This window comes from Pogona vitticeps, chromosome 15 (assembly GCF_051106095.1).
Source record: "Pogona vitticeps strain Pit_001003342236 chromosome 15, PviZW2.1, whole genome shotgun sequence".
In the NCBI taxonomy this organism is placed as follows: domain Eukaryota; kingdom Metazoa; phylum Chordata; class Lepidosauria; order Squamata; family Agamidae; genus Pogona; species Pogona vitticeps.
The window spans coordinates 14,135,014-14,150,249 of record NC_135797.1 but is presented as its reverse complement, the minus strand read 5'-3'; the positions used below and the strand labels follow the sequence as shown (position 1 = coordinate 14,150,249).

At 49.5% G+C, this 15,236-nt stretch overlaps 2 long non-coding RNA genes across 2 annotated transcripts; both read right to left on the bottom strand.

Annotated features, from left to right (window-relative positions):
• Nucleotides 1-774: 774 nt before the first annotated feature.
• On the bottom strand, nt 775-4,741 carry LOC144584909 (uncharacterized). Its single transcript, XR_013539389.1, has 2 exons — nt 4,623-4,741; nt 775-1,095 (listed from the first exon to the last, which is right to left on the bottom strand). It is a non-coding gene; the product is annotated as an uncharacterized LOC144584909 (long non-coding RNA).
• Nucleotides 4,742-12,441: 7,700 nt separating this feature from the next.
• LOC144584908 (uncharacterized) lies at nt 12,442-14,516 on the bottom strand. The gene is made up of 2 exons (XR_013539388.1): nt 12,877-14,516; nt 12,442-12,548 (listed from the first exon to the last, which is right to left on the bottom strand). It is a non-coding gene; the product is annotated as an uncharacterized LOC144584908 (long non-coding RNA).
• Between the last annotated feature and the right edge of the window lie 720 nt (nt 14,517-15,236).

Here is a 15,236-nt window from a genome sequence, read left to right as displayed (position 1 = left end):
AGATGGACGGACTCAATAAAGGAAGCCACAGGCTTGAGTTTGCAAGATCTGAGATGGGGGTGTCTGTTAACGACGGGGCCTTTTTGGAGGTCACAAACTCCTAGGGTCACCATAACTCAGAAGTGATGGCATCTGATGGCCGTCCCTAACCCTTGCCATTGCCTTGAACCCCTTTTAAGACCCGCCTGAAGACGTGGCACATCCCTCGGTCCTTCAGGTCCTAGGATTCTGCAGAAGGCAAAAGGGGATTTGCATTGTCCAGAAGCCCGTTAAAAGGCCTAATGTTCGGCTTGCCGCCCAATCAAGAGTGTCCCCAAAGTTCTCCAGCCTTCACCGTCTTCGAGTGGTGCGGACCGCTAGCCTTTACCCATATAACTCAGGAGATTTTTTCCCCCTGGAATTATACATTTATGGACCATGTCTTAAACTTCTCCCCTTGGGGAAATGAACTTGGAGGGTCTCATCTCTTTTCCAAACTAGTGCCATATTTTGCTTCTAGGTATATAAAGCCTGGATATGTCCCCTTCCCCCAGTAAAAGCTGGGATTCTGGGCCAGTTAATGGTCTCAATGGCTAGTGAGTGGCATGGCTAGATTCTGGGTAAAACCTAACTTCTGAGACCTGGCTAAAATCTCAGAATTATCTAAGAATTGTCTTAGATAGATTATTGCCACTCAGGGTCCTTTTTTTGGTTATTATTTCTGTTCTTGTTAATGATTAATTGTTTTATAGTTAAGTCTACCCACTGGATTAATGTCCAGGGTTAAATATGCAGATGAGCCTTAAATTTTAGAATGTGTAATTTTATTCGAAGTTTAATTTCTTTTATGTTGTATTGTGTTGTGTTGATTGTCTATTGTGTATTCTGCAAAGGCTGGCGTGCTATACAATCAACTGCGCTGAACGGATGTATTGACTCAGAATCAGGCCATTGGTGCTATAGGTTCTGCTTGAGTCGGCCTGAGGTGGGTAAGGATGGTTCTTCTGCAAACTGCCAGATTTTTTAAAATTGCCTAATATTTAGTTTAAAACTTATCAGACAAAGCAGCAACTTTTCAGATGAGTTTGGGTGAGCCAGACTGAAAGTTGCAAGGACCTTGAAGAAGGAATTGTCGGGGTTTACTTAAAAGCCCTTCTCGGAGGGAAAAAAAAAACACAAAGAAAAAATGAAAGTCAATGGGGACAAAAATGACTATAAAATTTGACTGAGAAAAAAAAGCAAAAGAAAAGAAAAAAAAGTTCTTAAAACAGAATTTGCACTGAACTCACCCCTTTAAAAAAACAGCAGCCAACAAATCCCACGATCCCCTTCACGCCACTGCAGAGGTCCCACATGTACCCCCTTGCCAAGGAACTCATTTTCTCAGGAGAGGCAGGACAGATTGTGTGTGTGTGTGTGTGTGTGTGTGATTTTTGGGGCAGGGGAGCCACTCCAAAAGACCTTTCTTTTAATTAATCAAGGTACTTGACTTGGGTGTCGGGGAGGAGGTGGGGTGGGTGATGGGCTTTCTGCATGAGTGGGCAGGCAGAAAAATTGCCCGGAGGGGGTGTACAGAGCGAGCCTCCCCCCCCTCTCTTGCTATCCTTTTCATTAAAAGCACCAAATAGTTGTTAATTAAGACAATAGAGCGACCGAGACCCCTCGCCATGAATGGGCCGTCTAGACGCCGGAGCCCGGCTGCACGTCCTCTGTCAGAATTTTAACACAGCATGGCTGGACTGCACAGGGCCCCCCCTTGCCAAAAAAAAGAGAGAGGCTCGCCACCCCCTCCCTCCCTCCCTCCCTCGGCCGCCCCTAAGTCTATTTCTTTTTATCTTTAAACAATCGTGCACTTGTGAATAAGGCCACTGGGGCCCGGGAGGGTGGGTGCGTGTCTGGAGCGAGGCCCTGTGGGCTCTGCCTCCAGAGTCCTCCTTCCCACAGCTTCACATTAGGGTGGCTGTGTTTTGTTTTGTTTTTAAAAAATTAAAATGAAAGAAAAGCTCTTAAAAAAAACCCTCCCTCAAGTGTTTTCTTTGCTACCCGAGGTGTGGCGGCAAAGATAACAAGCCCTGATTCCCAATCTCTGTCCCCTTCCCTCCTTGGATGGAGAGACTTGAGAAAATCAAGGACTGGAGGATTTGAAACACAGGGACTGAGAAAAATGCCTGCGTGGAGGTGAAAAAAAATCTGGATGTTTTAAAAAATGCATCGGCATGGACCCACCGAAAAGAAGCTTTTTCTCCTGCAAGGGTCGTGCGTGTTTCTGGAAGCCTTTCTCAGAAGAACACCACCGGAGCGAATACATTAAACCAGGGGGTATCGTCGTTTGAACTTGAAGATATTTTGTTGGGCTGCTTTCCCATAAAGAAATGGGTGACCCGCTGGTGCTGAATGGGCCGCCCGTCTCTGGTGTTTTAGAAAGTCGTGCAAGGTGCTACAGGGACTTGTGACACATTGGAAGCTCACATGGTTTGTTTGGGGAGGAGTCAACACCCTCCGTTTGCGGCCCACAAAAGTTTCGCCAGAACCAGCCTTGTGAGTAGTTGAGGTGTGATAAGACTCTTGGTTTCGACGCAAAAAGGATGGTGGTTCTGCAGGGCAGGGGGGGGGTCCCCCCCAAATAAACTCAAGGTGCCCTGTGGGTCTCCCTTCCTCCTTCCTGTTTGATCAACTCAATTCAGAAAGTGTGACCTGCCTTGCATCATCCAGTACCGTATTTTTCGCTCCATAAGACGCACCATTTTTTAGGAGAAGAAAACAGGAAAATATAATCTGTTTTCTTCGCTCCATAAGACGCACAGACTTTCCACCCCCCTGTTTTGTTGGAAAAATGTGCGTCTTATGGTGCGAAAAATACGGTAAATTGTGTGTCTGGCAAGAGATTTGATCCCAGGTCCCCCAGATCTTAGTTGGACATGTTAACCACTATACCGCATTATTGCTTTCAAACCATACCCCTATCTGGATAAGAAATACAGTGGTCCCTGTATTGGCAGTGTCCAAAATAGACTACTGTAACATGTTGTACGTAGGGCTGCCCTATGAAGCAGTATAGACGCCTCAGTTCTGGCACACCTTCATTAGCTCTCTATCTGTTTCTGCAAACAATTCAAGGTGAGGGTTATTTACCTAGAATGCCCGAAATGGTCAAGTCTTTAAGAAACAAGTGAAAGCGGAACTTTTTAAAAACAGCTTTTTATGAATGCTGACCGGGGATTTTAAGTTGGTTAACGGCTTGCTTTTATTTAAAGCCAGGCTTGCCTGTGGCAGGAGACGAATTCTTCCTTTGATACAAGTTGTACGTCGGCATTCTCTTGCATACTCTTTGACCAAATTTACTGTTGTAAACTATGCTAGGCACTATGGGGGCAGTACATAAGTTGAACAAACAAACAAACAAACAAACAAACAAACGAGAAGCTAACCAATAACTGAGAAGACTAAAAGGCATCAGGTGCATAAAAACAGATTGAGAAAGACATTTTGCAGGGCTTTAAAAGTTACAAAGCTACCTCCAAGATTCAACCTGGAAACAAAGTGAGCGGGATCTGAGCTCAACGTCTGAATCAGCCAGTGTGACCTAATGGGGTCGAAGTCCACCAGACTAGGGCTCAAAAGGCTCGGGTTCAAATCCTCCCAACACGGTGCCTTGCCAAACTCACCAGGCAGAACTCACCTCTCTGAGCCTGGGTAGAAATAATGGACGGAAAGAGAGGAGGCAGGGCTGAGACGAGATATTTGGCTGCCTGAGTCAAAGTGGCAAAAGCAAGGTGCTTGGTGCCCCCCCCAAAAAATCAGGTGTGTCGTTTTGCACACAAAGCCTGCAACATCCTTCCCCATCGCGGAACCTGGTGGGTGGGGTGGACACTGTGTCGAACTCGGATCCAGGAGCCCTGGGTTCAAGCCCCAGCTCAGGCATGAGGTTTCCCTAGGGGGCCGTCCCATTCCATCACCCTGAGCTACCTCGCAGGAGTGTCGTTGCATGAGGATAAAGCAGGGGGGAGGAAGAAGAGGCCGGCGCCGTGCGGTCTGGAGCCCACTGCAGGAGAGGAGGGAGTCTAGAAATACTTTTGGGGTGTCATTCCTGCCTGGCAAAGGGTTGCAGCCCCTTCCCGCAGGATCCCCTCTCTCGGTGTAAGAGAAAAGACAGATCTGAATAAATATAAACATAAATTCCAGAGTGGTCTGGTAGTCCAGATAGGCGGGGTATAAATCAAATAAATAATAATAATAAATAGACAAGTATAAACACGAAGGGTTTCTCTCCCCCTGCCTCCAGGCCTCAGGCCAGCCTCTCTCTTTGCCATCGCTTTGGAACTCCACAGCCCGACACCCCAGCGAGGGAGGAGGGGGTGGAGGGCAAGGGCAAGGGGTGGGGGGAGCCGATGGACGGCTGCTCTCCAGACTGAAGCCACAGGCTCGAAACTTTGGGCTAAATTATTCCACACGCATACATGCAAATGAGCTCCCTTTAAGACCCTCAGAGACAAAAGGTCTTTAACTTCCCATGCACAGGAGTCCTGGTCTGAGCGGCTAATTTGTCACCCTCCTTAATCCATCCGTGCGCACAGAGACAGACAGACAGACAGACAGACAGACAGACAGACAGACAGACAGACAGACAGGCAATGCACCATCACCTCTGCAGATTCCTCCTTCCCATTACCTTTGCATTTTCGGCCCCAAGGAATTGAGTGGATACCTGTCTGGAGTTTTTAGAGGGTCAGATTTAGAAGGTAGAAATGAAAATGAAGAGAACTTAGAAAAGAAAAAGCGGAAGGAAGGAAGGAAGGAAGGAAGGAAGGAGGGAAGGAAGGAAGGAAGGAAGGAAGGAAGGAAGGAAGGAAGGAAGGAAGGAAGGAAGGAAGGAAGGAAGGAAGGAAGGAAGGAAGGAAGGAAGGAAGGAAGGAAGGAAGGAAGCAAGGAAGGAAGGAAGGAAGGAAGGAAGGAAGGAAGGAAGGAAGGGAGGGAGGAAGGAAGGAAGCAAGGAAGGAAGGAAGGAAGGAAGGCAGGCAGGAAGGAAGGAAGGAAGGAAGGAAGGAAGGAAGGCAGGCAGGCAGGCAGGAAGGAAGGAAGGAAGGAAGGAAGCTGTCCGTCAGTCCCACCTCTAGGCCCTCAGCTGATGGGGGACAACAAAGAGGTGCTAGGTTTCCTGATGCGCTCCTAGTTGGCTTCTGGTCACCCACTCTGTAGAAGCCCCGCCGTGTGGGGCAGTGCTCAGAGTGCTCGACTAGGGCTCCAGAGAGCTGGGTTCAAATCCACAAAAACTCTCTGGGCGACCCTGGGCCAGTGACTCTTGCTGTTAACTTTGCCTACCTCACAGGGGTGTCATCGTCATGAGGATAACATAGGAGGCCAAAGGGGGGCCAGGGGGGCTACCTTGCACTTCCTGGGAGGGTCATAACTGTATGATCAATCCACGAAGAGGAGGCCGCTCGCTCTCTCCACCCCAGAGAGAAACCAGCCATTCTGGAACAGAGGCTGAGAAACTCAGCACCCTTTCCTGCCACAATCCTGCTTTGCCTTGATTATGTTTTTAATTACTGTATAGGGAAATTCTAAACAATAGGGGCCCCCTTTCTCCCTCACGCTTCCCCTTCCACAGACATAGCCCGTGGGGGGCTGCTGTGCCTTCTGCCACCTTCTGTCACGCTGGTTTCTATGGCAACCCTTCCAGCGTGGCTCAGAGAACACGTGGCATCCGGGCCGGCCGGTCTCTGTGCCAGCTTGGGTGGGTGGGTGGGTGAAGCTGTGCAGACCCCAGAGATTCCCACGGCTGGGGTCGCCCCATGCCAGCATGCCAGAAAGGAGGTGCCACCCCGGAGAGGTCCCGAGGAGGCAGCCTGAGGAAGATGAGGTTGTTTGGTTGGTTTAAAAATTCCTATAAACCCCAGATTATATTGATGCTTTCAGAAAAGGTTGGTATCCTGCTGAACGCACATTTTATGAACACACATTTCATGAAGCAATTTTAATCTGCTCAGGGATTGGATCATTCCCTTAGACACCATGCTGTTGATTCCATATCGGAACACGGTGCTCTCTTAAGAGCGAAAAACTGTCTGTTATTTGACACGGGCCTCAGTCAGCATTTGGAAAAATTAGCTTTCCAAGAAGCAGGCTGTCCTCACAGGTATCATCCAAAAATATAAACTAGCACACTAATTACATTTTGGGGCTGGACAATTGGGAGACCAGTGGTGTATCAGTGAAAGAGTTGTGTGCCTGGAGGGATAACCTTGTAAGAAGAGGAAACGGACCTCTGCGGGTCAGTAATTTCCCTCAAATCTGCCAGAGGAGCATCGATACATATATCAAAACAGTGACATCAACATAGGTAGGTAGGAAAATCTGATGTATTTGGAAGGTGGCCGCATCCAGAAGATGGAGCGAGCTTCCTGCAGCTCCAGAGGGGAATCTTAAATCGATGGATCCAAATTATAAGGAAGCAAATTCCCAAACAGGATGGGAGCCTTTCGGGCAATAGCAGCTGTTCAACGGAGGAATGGGCTCCCTCGCAAAGTGACCAGTTCTCTCCCCCCCCTTGGAAGTTTTCCACCAAAGGCCGGGCAGCCGTCTGTCCAAGAGGCCTTAGCGGGGGGGGGGTTCCTGCTCTGGAAAAGGGCTTCAACGACCTTGAGAGCCCCCCTCGCTAATTCTATGATTCTATAGCTTTTCTAAGGCGGATCCCTGGACAGGGCAGAAGGGGGAGCAGGTCTAGATGACCCCCCCCTCGGGGATCCCTCCTGGCTCGAGAGTTTTCTGCGTCAAAGTGGATGGTGGCCCAGGAGGAGGGCCCCTTCCTGGCCATCAGGGACGGCCCGCCTGCCTGTTCTCCTCTTCAAGGCTGCCTTGATTCAGCTTGACGTACATGAAGGACAAAAAGCCTGACCAAGTCTGGGCTGGGTCCTTTTTCTGATCATTATTTTTCCAAATGTCTCTCCCCCCCTTTTTTCTTCTTTTTCTTCCTCGGCACCTTAAATTGGATCCGAGGGACAGGAGGGAAGAGGAAGAATGAATAATAAATGTCGGAGGGTGCTGTGGGGCAACCTATTGACTCAGAAGAGGCAGAAAAGCGGATTAAACAGATTTGGCCCCTGTTCTGGATGGATGGCCGGGGAAAGGAGGTCTTCTCCTCTGCCCCCCCCACCCCAGATCTTGAGAATCCTATGAATTGGGGGGGGGGTTGACGTGGGGCAAAAGGAGGGGAGGAACTCTGCTTGCTGGTATTCCATAAATTATCCCCCCAAAAGGGCGGGTGGGTAGGTGGGGGCTAGGCCACCTCCTCTCCACCCCCGGCCGAGAGTTTGTTCATGCACTAATCAAAATGACATGATGGGCGCTCATAGACTATAGGTCCCTCGCTCCCCAAGATGGAGAGAGAGGGCAGGGGGTTCCTCCTGTTCACAAGGGCCGGCCGGAGCCTTCTGTCATTCAAATGGGCTCGGGTGCAAGCCCTCAGCGGTGGCCATCCCGGCGGCCACACCAAAGGCATAGAAAGCCTATCCGGTCTGTGATGTGGGGTACCGGGCAGGGAGGAGGGCAGGAAAACCTGAACAGCAGAAGCTCAATAATAATAATTTATCCATCGGCATGATTTGGGAGCCACGTATCTTTCATGCACCTCTGACTGCCCGGAGGTCTCTTTCCTGGGTCTGCCTGGGATTTTTCCTCTCTTGTAATTTGACCCCCATTGATTTGGGCTTTGCCAAGAACAAACACGTGCAGGAAAAGTGCAAGGAAAGTGTGAGGCGAGGGAGAAACGAAGCTACTCAGGACTAAAACCGCCTCCAGTCCAGGAGAGGTCCATAACATGGACCTTACCTGACACCCAGGTGAGAGAGGAAGGAGAGCGTGGCCACACCTCTGTGGGACTTCCAGGGAGGGTGAGAGGCCAGAAGGGAAGGGAAGGGAAGGGAAGGGAAGGGAAGGGAAGGGAAGGGAAGGGGCCCTGCCTGTGACCAGGTCAAGGAACGAGGGGTTCTTCTCCCCCCCCCTTGCAGTTCCTGCCTCTCTCGGCCTCTGCAGGAGCAAAATCTCCAGGTTGCATTAACCTCACACGGGATTATCCCAGGAAGGAAGGAGAGACACACAGAGTGGCTGTTCCATCAAGAGGCCTTTGGGAATCTGGGGGGGTGGGGGGGAGGGCAAAACTGCTCTTTTGTGGATGCCTGAGAAAGCTCAGAGATCTGGAGTGGAATTAGCTGGGAAGAAGCTCATTTCAGACAAAAACCACGCTCTCTCCCACTTACTTACACGTCCTTTTCTGCTTTGGGGCTCCTAGACCTCCTCCAGCCCAGCCCAGCCTCCCTTCTTTGGCCTGGGTGAGGGCCGGAGCACCAGTTGTCCCACGGCCTCACACAGGTTGTGAGTCCAAGTGCGAGAAGGTCCTGTTTTAAGACATGATGTGGGGAGAGGGCAGAGAGACATCACCTCCAGACCAGCACTGCCTCCTAAGTGGTAGCTCTCCGAAGTGGCCAGCCCCTTGATCTGTGGGTCGCTGCCGTCCCAGAGGTGTGAGGAATAAATGCCCATCGAAACCCTTTCAATCGCAGTCCGAGTTCATGCTGGCAGGACAAGCGATTTTAATCATGGAAAGGAAGAAAGTACGAGAAAGTACGGATCTAGCCCACGCGTAAAACATGGTGGCGGCGTCATCACAAATAAATCAGATACCCCATGATGGCTGAAGTACCTGGTTAAAAGGCAAATAAATAAATTCAAATCCCAGAACTGCCAAGCGCAGAAGAAGAAGAAGAAAAGTCGAAAATCGGTAGGAAGCTGGCATGCTGAATGTACCGTATATAAGCCAGGGAGCTAGGAAGAAGAAAAGAAAAGAAAAACTTTCTGGAGTAGTCCTATATGAATAAATACATGGACAATGCAGAGGCATCAGAGAAAATATATATATATATCTAATTTAAGGCCCACCAAGCCAGCCCCTGGCATGGTGCACGAGTTTCAAAACATGGAGAGATGCACGGACCATGTCTGGTTCAGAGGTTCTGACTGCAAAGGGCTCTAAGGAAATTTAACAGGAATGAAAAAAAAGGAACTTTTGGGAACCGAGCGGAAGCAGGTCTCTTGGTAGGCCATGTTTTACTTCCAGTAAACACACCATTCCTTCCTCTCTGGGCCTTTTCTTCCCCTCCACCCGATCACAAATAAATTCTTTATTCCTTTTGAGCAAAACTCCTCACGATTCTGTTAATGCCACCGCTAATGGCAGGGAGCCCAGGATAAAACAGCTTAGAAGAAAAGGCAGGAGGACGAGAGGGGGGATCGGCTTCCGAAGGCATCCCAAAATAGACAGCACACCATTCATGACGTGCCAGGGACTGGCTTTGTGTGGGAACGAAATCCTTCCACTTCTTTTGGGTTTTTTTTTTTTTAAAAGACATGGTGTCTTTAAAAATGTACCAAACATACACACAATATCTCTTTCACACCATCTACATCTCTTTCTTGTGTCCGTTTCCTTGTTGTCTAAGGAAGGAAGGAAGGAAGGAAGGAAGGAAGGAAGGAAGGAAGGAAGGAAGGAAGGAAGGAAGGAAGGAAGGAAGGAAGGAGGAGCTGTTCAAGGAAGGGAGGGAGGGAGGGAGGGAGGGAGGGAGGGAGGGAGGAAGAGGGGAAGGAAGGAAGGGAGGGAGGGAGGGAGGGAGAGCTGATGATGGATAGAGGAAAGAAGGAAGGAAAGAAGGAAAGAAGGAAGGAAAGAAGGAAAGAAGGGTATACCTGTCGTATCTAACAGGAGATGGCAAGCATCAATAACTAAGTATGTGCATGGGGGGGATCATATTTGTGTCATTTCGGGTGATTCCCTGGATGCTTCTTTTGTTTTTTTCTATCTTTGTATTTTTTAGATATCAGTTCATTCATTTTATATGAAAAAGAAGGCCTCTTTTGGGTAATTTGTTTTGTGTTTCTCCAGTCATGTTTCCTGGCACTCCAAAAGCCCTGAAAAACATTAAAAAAACTATTGCAAGGAAAAGAAGAGGGCAAGGCAACAGAGAATCAATCCACTTCAAAAGCAGGCAACAGTTCATGAGAAATAAAAAACATCCTCACAGCTACGGAGGCACGGGTTTATATCACCACATTCAAAATAATAGGATGAGTTCAGCGCCTGCCACCCAACCAGTGGAGCAGAGACCCGATAGGACTAGGGCAACAAAACTGGGCGAAGGAGGGGAGGCAAGGAAGGTGAGCGCCCGCCTGGCACACAGAGGTGCCCCCTCCCCTTGTCAAAGCAACCAACGGCTGGAACAGCAAGAGAGAGAAAGGCCCTCCGTGGATCTCCATTTGGGGTCCAGACAGGAGAGAAGAGAGTTTTTCAGACGCATCAGACAACACAACTGAGATCACCATTTGTTGAGTTGTTAGTGAAGAAGCAGGTTGTCACAGAAACCAGAGATACACATTAGATGTAAGAACAAAATAAAAGTGAAATCCAGTATCTGTCTGTCTGTCTAATACAGGAAGAGGGACACATTTAGGCTAAAATTATGAACGAGGGAATCATGGAATTGTGGATCTGATTAAGCCCCCCCCCCCGATTTCCCCTTCCACATGACTCAAGAGCAGGAGATCTGTGGATCAAGCAGAGGGCCCTTCACAGCCCCCCCCCCCCACTGCCCAAAAAATTCAGAGGGTGATGTGGCTGCCCCTGGGGCCACAAGCTGTCTATGGATTCAACGCGGTGGGCTCAAGCGGTCCTGTTCTTCCAGGCCTTGCTCATTATGAAGGCCTGCCCGGGGTTGGGGGGGGGGAGATTGCCAGAGTAAAATAAGAGACCTTGACTATTTGTGTGTGTGAGAGAGAGAAAGATGGCTCTCCCAGGGATGGGTCTGTCCTCGGCTCATCTTTTCAACTGTTCCTAGGGATAACATCAAAAGAAGCTTTTTTTGTGGGGAGGGGTAGACATCCACTTGGACTCCCCCCCAACTGATTAACCTCCTCCCCCCACCCCCCACAAGAAAACCCCTTCATTTATTTTACACACACACAACACCCTTTTAAAAGGAGGCCAAGAAAGGGAGAGAAAGGGGTGGGTGTTTGGTGGTGAGGTGGGGGGTGTTCCATAAAATCGTTAGCACTAATTATCAGGAGCAGGGACAAATGATTAATTTGCAAGTCAATTAGCATCACGTTTCCTGTTCCCAGCCACTGAGGGGTGAAGGGAAAAAGGCAAAAACAAAAAAGCCAAAGCCCCCCCCCCCCCGTCCCCAAACACACAACCCAAAGGCAGGCGGAGAGTTTAATCTCTGCTGAAAAGTGGGGCCCAGGCAAACCCCCTTCATTGGGTGCCAGTGTTGGGGGGGGGGAAGAAGGGTGAGCTGGCATAGCAGAGGCTGAGCAAGCAAGGTGGGGGGGGCTGTCCATGTGTGTGTGTGTGTGTGTGTGCCAAGCCCTGTGCCAGCTTTGGAACAGAAGGGAATTGTGTCTCTAGCCACCCTGTTAATTCTCACCCCCCCAAGCCCTGGCGCTTTAGTCATTCAGGATAAGAGGGCTTCCCACCCTCCAGAAACAAAAGGCTCCCCCCACCTTTTCCCAAGCGCCCCACATTCTCTCTCTTCCCCCCCCAACTGATTCTGCTTCCACCATACATTAAATGGCACCGTTTTCGTCCAAGAAATGCCAGCCTCCAGGAGCCAGGGTCCTCTGGAAGGGGGATGTGATGATTCCCCCACACACACACACATGCACACACACCACTTCTCTCAAAAGGGGGAAACATTTCCCCCACCCCCAACACCTCCTTCCCATGCCCAGGGTGGGGTGTGTGGGGCTGAGCCCCCAAGAGACTCTACACGGAGTGGTCTGGAGCCTGGGAGGAGATGAGATGGGGAGTTCCCTGCCCCAAGGAAGTTACAGTTGACAGGAAGGAGAGGGAGGCAAGAGAGGGGGGGTGGATGGGTGTGAAAAGGTATATGCATGACACTTAAGGATCTGTCCCCACAAGGGGTAAGACACTGGTAAGACATTCAAGCCCTTTTTAGGTGAGACACTGATTCTGTATCCAGAAGGGGTGCCTCCTTCAGAGGAGGGGTGGGGGAAGACTGTCCCTTTATTCTAACAGGACTCCCTCCCACCCACCCCCATTAGGTGGCTCGGCCTCTGGTCAGCTGGGAGACAGCACCACCTCCTTCCCCTGCCTGGTGGCTCAGCCGCTTGGGACTGAAAGATTTGTGTGCCTGGAGGGTGAGCGTGCACAGGGTCACATCCGTGTGTCTGTCAAAGCAACACAAAATATTTAACCTAGGAAAGACGAAGGAGTGACTCACCTGCAGTGGAGAACCTTGTGATCTGCTGGGCTTCTCCCACTGGAGCCAGGGCTGTTCTGAGTCTGGATGCGGCCATTCCAGGGACACTGGGCTCCACCCTAACACGTCCTTCACCCCAGACCTACACACACACACCCACCCACTCCTTTTCCTGAATGATGATCAGCTGTTTCCATTATGTGATCAAAATGCATCTTTTTGCATTTCATTTGCATTTTAGGATCTCTCTGCTCTCCTTCGCATCTTTCTCTCCTTTCTCTGCTGGACACCCGCCTTCACATCCTGCAAGAAACAGAGATTTCAAAAACTTCTCTCTTCTTTCTAGCCTTAATTCACCCCCCCCCCAAAAAAAGCCCATGCTTTACAGTGGAACTGAGAATACATAGCGTTGTGCACCTTATTATAAATATTTGCAATCTGATTTTTCTTCCTGCACAGTTTTGCTTCCCTTAGTTCATACATTCAAATCCTAAAAGATATTTCCATTTATGAAGATGGCCCGTGATGTCATGGTGGATCCTTAATTGCATTTCTTAGGCTGGTGGTTTGTGGTATTTTTCCCCCTCCCTCAAACCAATTACCACAAATTGGGAGCTCCCAGATGTCTCACCAATAACCCGGCTGTTAAAGACCCTCTGGCGCAGAGAGGGGGGGGGATGATGACTCGTTTCATCCTGGCACCGTCCATAGAAAAAGAGCACCCCGGAAGCTGGCTTTTTCCTGGGCTTTCCCTCAAGTTCCCATTTGGCCCCTCAATCAGTCAGAGAGGATGATGGGGCTGCTGGTGGAGAAGAAGAAGGAAACCTTTCCTTGTAACTTCTTCTCACAGAGCAAAAAAAAAAACAAAAAAACAAAACAAACCCCCCACCTGAAACCACCAAACAACCCCCCCCCCCAATATGGGATTCTAGCAGATCCTTTCAGTGTCTCCTTTGTCCTGCCCTTTCTTGACTCAGCAAATCTAAGACATCTATTTTATTTATTCAGTTAAAACATTTTTGCCCTGCCTTTCTCCTTAAAAGGACCCACGTTCGTTTGCTAGTTTTTTTATTTTAAAATATTTGCTTCATCCCTTGCTTTAGGCTCGTCCTTGGCTGGGGTCATGATCCTTTCCAGTCTTTTGGGATCAACATCATTTGCAGTTACGTACATGATAATTGGGCATGTTTATGCCATTCATGGCCTTTTGGGGGCCTCTCTTCTGTGGTGATGCCTGGTCCTCTATTTTTTTTGGGGGGGTGGGGGGTGCCTAAGATGCCCCTGGCCTGGCATTCCGTTGGAAGACTTGAAAACAGTTCTGGAGGGGGTTCACCTGTGGCGGTTGAAAAGACGGGGTCTCCTTTGTGTAAAAAAGACTCTTGTGCTGAGTGACAATCCTGACACACATCGCCAAGAAAGCATGTCCTATTGATCAGTAGAAATATCTCTCAAGAATATGGGGGGGGGCAGGCGGAGCGGTTGTGTGAGTGCTGATCAGCCCCCCAAAACCTTTAATCAGAGAGCAGGCCTGGGAGATCACCCTTCTCCTGAGCATTTTAATTCAGAATTTCCAGTTCTGAATTTTGTCCTGATTTATTTTATTTATTTTTTTTAAAAAAGGCAGAAGACCTGCAAAAAGTCACCCTCTTCCATCTTTTCCTGTACTTTTTCCTTTCTGATTCCATCCTGCACCCTTCAAATACACCCTTCCCTCCACAGAACAGCTTTGGTATGGCACTGCTCGGTTTAAAACCAATTAGGGCACTGATTAATCACCTGATCAGTTTAATTAACCCACCCAAAATCTTCTACCTCGCTGAACAACAGCTACACCTGAACACTTTCAAGCTGTCAGGGGATTTGAGAGAGAGAGAGAGACTTCCCTCTGAGAAAAATTCTCATTCACTTGAAATCGTTAGAAGCTGGTAAAAAACAAAATGACTTAAATATCTCTGGACCCGACCTGTAGCTTTAACTCAAGACACAACGCACGAGGGGACCGTTTCCTTCAGAGGACATTTTCTCTCTTCCAGAAAGCAGAGAACAACGTCCTTAAGAAAGTGCCTTAGCTCAAAAAGTGAACTCCGAAACAGCCCCTGGGTATTGCGGATATATTTTTTTTAAATATATCCAAAAGCAGAGCGAGAGATAGAAATAAGGGGGAAGCCCTGCTTTTGCTTGGGAGAAAACCCGGGAGGGAAACTTATGACTTTACCAGGACTCCTGAACCCGCTTGATGGGTGACTGGTTTACTCAGAAGTAAACCCCAAATCAATTCCTAAGCCTGGAACAGGTTAGACGCAAGTCGGGGAGGCTGCGCGTTTTGTAAGCCGCTTTGAGTGCCAGCTTTTAGGGGAAAGGCGGAGTATAAAAGAAAGGAACGAACGAACGATTGATTCGTCCTGTATTTCCCGAAGCAGGAAGGAAGCGCTTTTTGCGCCCCCACCCAGACGAAAAGGGGTCGAGGCACAGAGGCCAGGAGCGCAGCGCAGCCGCCCCCGACCCCTCCCCTGATCGCAGCCCGCAATATATCTGCCCTCCTTATCTGGGGATACCTTCACCGCGCCCCCCCCCAAGCAAGCTCCGTGGGTATCAGGAATCCTCCCTGAAGTTTTTCCACGCTCTGTTTTGCACAGCTAAGATGGGGGGGGGGGGCGGATACCTACCGCTCAGGGTCGTTGTGAGGAGAAAAGCCCAGTGGGCCTGAAATGCGAGGAGGAGGAGGAGGAGGCGCCGCCTCTCCGCACCCCCCCCCCAAAATTAATATGACAAAGGGAAGCCCCTCCGGAGCCCACCTTCATCATCTTGAATGATTTGAATGGACACGCGAGGGAACCCGGGGTCGTCAGAGAGAGGCCCCCTTTTCTCTCACAGGTCGCTCCCATTGAGTTCAATGGTGCAGAGGCTCCGCCAACTGGCAGCTCCCAAGCCCATGCTCCCCAAACGGAATCGGAAAACACAGGACGCTTTCAAGCACGTGTCTTCTCGGAA